Below are 4,259 nucleotides of genomic sequence, written 5' to 3'. Positions count from 1 at the left end.
CCAGTTTCGCTGAATGACAGCCAGATTAACCAATCATGATAGAAGTAATAAATAAAACTACCAATGGGAGTTGTTTCAGTGTGATAAAGCAGCGAAATGTATATAGTTTTATTGTTGTAATGATGATAATATTTAATATACCTTTAGATTTTAGAATAGGTATCATGACTAAATATTTTAAAAATGCTATTAAAATAATTAATTAATTTAAATAATTTAATAAATAATTTAAAAGCTTGTTAACCTTTTTCTACCATTTAGCATTAAAATAACGTTGTTTTATTTCAACCATATTTCAACATTGAAAGTTGGTCATGTGCTGGATGTTTTTCAACCATTCAGCTTTAAACGTTGAATCAACGTTGTTTCAACGTTGAAACCACAACTGACCTTATTTCAACCTATTTCAACATTGAAAGTTGGTCATGTGCTGGATGTTTTTCAACCATTCAGCTTTAAACGTTGAATCAACGTTTTTCAACGTTGAAACCACAACTGACCTTATTTCAACCATATTTCAACGTTGAAGGTCGGTCATGTGCCGGCTGGGTAGAGTCGGTTCGCGTGATATTCAGATCACAATGGCAACTGAAAGAGGAGTGTTTCTGTTGCTGATGAACTATCGTATAAATGTGGAATACGTATAAGTTCGCATAATTTTTCCTCTTCGCCCGCCAATGTATTCAAACCTTCTTCTTCTGTAAACACAATATACTTGATTAATGTACACTACTTGCAATGTTGCCCCCACTGACAACGCATAGTATTGCGTGAATCGGCGCGTCCCGTATCAAAAACTAGGACGACACATTTGGCTACGGACCGACGCATAATAGCGGCCGAAGCGTAACGATGCGTAGTCTCGGGGACGCGTATGCGTACAGATGCGTTGACTATGAAACGGCTCATACTAGTGCGCGTGTGCATTTTTGAGCGCGTTCTTTCACTGCATTATTCGGTGTATTCAAATGAATTTATGAATGCATGTGAATGATCACAAAATTCAAGATATGAACCCTTTGTGCCAAAAGGGTTCTTTCTTGTCATTATAGACCTTTTTAGCATGAAAGGTTCTTTGGAGTTGAGTAAAGAACCCTATGGTTCTATATAGAACCCATTGATCCCTTTCTTCTAACAGTTGTCATAAGCAGGTTGGTTCTAGGGTGAGTGGAGATCCATGTATGTGACTTTTTATTTTAAAAACAGAAAGATTTACCCAGTTTAAAATATACAAAAACAATAAAAACAAATTTAAAACATTTTTTTAAGTTTATCCCTTGTATCCTGACACATATGCTGATGTTCTCACTGATCTCACTTTTTTTTTTTTTTTTTTTTGTCTCTGTCTGTCTCTGTTTTATTTTATTTTCCAATCAAGCCTGACTGGCTACACTCGTCCTGGTAGAACAGGGATAAGAAGCAAACATGAAGCAGTGCACTGACATACTCTTACTCTATAAAGATATAACCGGTCAAAGGACTTTATCTCTGTGTTTAAAGCCAAGTATAATTATAAACGCAGGGCTCTATACACTTATATTTTTGAAGGAGGACTTACACAGCACTTACAAATTGCATAAATAATCATAAGAAGTTAATGTATCAAATATACAATTTGGAATAGGCTACAGAAATATGAAATTATGAAAAAAAATTAGAATGGTACTTTGCCACTAGGTGGCGGCATGCCACTGCCTTAATGAGTGAGTCGGTCAGTCATTTAATCAATGGATTCGTTAGAAACGGATGATTCATTCAGAAAAAAAAAGTGTGTGTGTGTGTGTGTGTGTGTGTGTGTGTCCTACAGACTGTGCTGCGCAACCGTTAACTGTTTGATGTTCAAAATGTGACCTTAAATCAGACACAATTTAAAACCGAAATAAATATAAAAGTTACAGATACCTGAAGTAAGCTGTGTCTTGGCATTCAAGTGTTTTTTGGCTGGGGGGTTTACTTCCTTTTTTTAAGAAGAAGAAGATTAATTTTGAAATATCCATTTTAATTTTCGAATAAATTGATCTAGTCAAATACTTCACTCCAACAAACCGCCTGCCTCCAAAAGATCTCACTTCATTGGCTGATCGTACAGACGCTCATCGATGGTTGGCCAGTTTACATGTCAGTTAAAAGCACTAGACTCAGTGGGCGGTTTTCGTCGGATGTGAATAAAACGCGTCCTTACTTGGGTAAATTTACAGACACTGTGGACTTGAGTCGAGAGATATTTATTTATTTATTTAAATTCTAATATAAATTACTTTATTGGGCATGAAAACTCATAGATGGCATGGTGGTAATAAAAACATTCGGGGCTTTACTGAAAACATTCGGGGCTCCAGCCCCTTAGCCCACCCTAACGCCGCCCCTGCTCCGCGCCTCTAGAGGTCGCGCTGTGACACGGAAGTGACGCTCGGGCGAAATCAACGTCAACTTCTGCTGAGGCTTCACAGAGTAGCGTGAATTTGTTAACCGTAGTGTTTTTAGTTATGGATGTGGTTCTGTATGTTGTAGCTGCGGTTCTTCTGCTCGTTCTCATAGTGTTTGCTGTGAAACTCCGCGGACGGACTGAAGGTGAGATGCTCCAGCTCACAAACATAGACTTAAAAGCAGACTTTGGATAACATTACGTGCCTAAATCAGGGATGATTCCAGTGCAAGGGACCCCTTTCCTAAAATGTGTGTTTACAGAACAGCCTGACAGAAAACATTCTAAATAAAGTTATGTTTATATGTTCCTGTTCTGACGTCAAATTAAATTACGATATTTTCTAAAAAATAAATAAATAATAATAATAATTGACTGCTTTAAGTTAATTTTTTAAGCCACTTTTCGAGTAATATAACTTTTTAACTTTATAACGTATTTTTATTGAATTCGAATTTAAATGAATAGCACTTTTTGTAATGAAGTCATTCCAGAGCAATTTTACTTTTAGTTTTAACTTTCTTTGTGCTAAGGGATTGATGGAAAAATTTAGAGAAAAACAATAAATAAAATATAATAAAATGAATAGATAAAAATGTAAAGAATAACACATAAAGAATAATATAATTATTAACTTAAAATAAATAATAATATTATACTAACTTTAACTCTACAAATAGAGTAAACTATAAAAAATGTAAAAAAAAATAAACACAAACAATAATATAATTATTTACTTAAACATTACATTAAACGAACTAAATGCTTAAAAAGATCTAGAGTAAATTAAACAAAGTAAAAAAAATAAAATAAACACAAAAACAATATTATAAATTGAGTCTTTATACATGAAAATATACAACTGTCTTTTCAGTATTAGGGGTCCCTCACTTGAGTATATTATTATATCTGTGGCATCTATGCGCAGACAGTGCAGGATCACAGATGTCTTCTGTTGTTGTATTCAGCAGCTGACCATGAGGATCATCAGAATGTGGCGGTTCGAGTCGCAGCGCGTCCGCAGGCAGAAGAGCGTCCAGCAGTTATGCCTCGCGCCGCAGAAACCTGCACAGCCGAGTGAACGTCCAGCGCACGCAGCGGCCGTCAGACAACGGTACAAGCCTGCAGTCTGAGCATGTGTTAGCTACAGTGTAACAGTGTAACAGTGTGCACCTACAGAGAGGAGACTGTTACATTTGTTCAGTTACAGAGAGGAGACTGTTACATTTGTTCAGTTACAGAGAGGAGACTGTTACATTTGTTCAGTTACAGAGAGGAGACTGTTACATTTGTTCAGTTACAGAGAGGAGACTGTTACATTTGTTCAGTTACAGAGAGGAGACTGTTACATTTGTTCAGTTACAGAGAGGAGACTGTTACATTTGTTCAGTTACAGAGAGGAGACTGTTACATTTGTTCAGTTACAGAGATGAGACTGTTACATTTGTTCAGTTACAGAGAGGAGGCTGTTACATTTGTTGCATTCTAAGGTCATACCTGGTTCATTCACTAAGGCATGCACTGGTCAGATTTGCTTCCATGCCATGTCTTCTTTCATCATCTACTTTATTTATTTGTGACTGTAGATTTCTATTCAAATCCATTTCTTTAAGGAGCTTTTCCCTTACATTCAGTTTTTATTCCTGTCTGTATTCTGAAGGTTTGTTCATGTTTCATTCACACTGATTTATACAAGATTGTATTGAGTGCATTCACAGTGTTTTCTACGGAAGCCCGTTTCCGCCAGTTATTGCAACTTTTTTTTTATCTCGCAATTTGGACTTTTTTTCACAGAATTGAGGGATTAAAGACTCGCAATTCTGACTTTTTTCCT

At 36.1% G+C, this 4,259-nt stretch overlaps 1 pseudogene; it reads left to right on the top strand.

The window, feature by feature from the left end:
- Positions 1–2,390: 2,390 nt before the first annotated feature.
- Positions 2,391–4,259, top strand: part of LOC113071298 (DDRGK domain-containing protein 1-like) — an 11,373-nt pseudogene continuing 9,504 nt past the window's right edge.

This window comes from Carassius auratus, chromosome 5 (genome assembly GCF_003368295.1).
Source record: "Carassius auratus strain Wakin chromosome 5, ASM336829v1, whole genome shotgun sequence".
NCBI lineage: Eukaryota > Metazoa > Chordata > Actinopteri > Cypriniformes > Cyprinidae > Carassius > Carassius auratus.
The sequence above is the reverse complement of the archived record's forward strand: the minus strand, read 5'-3'. Positions and strand labels throughout refer to the sequence as shown.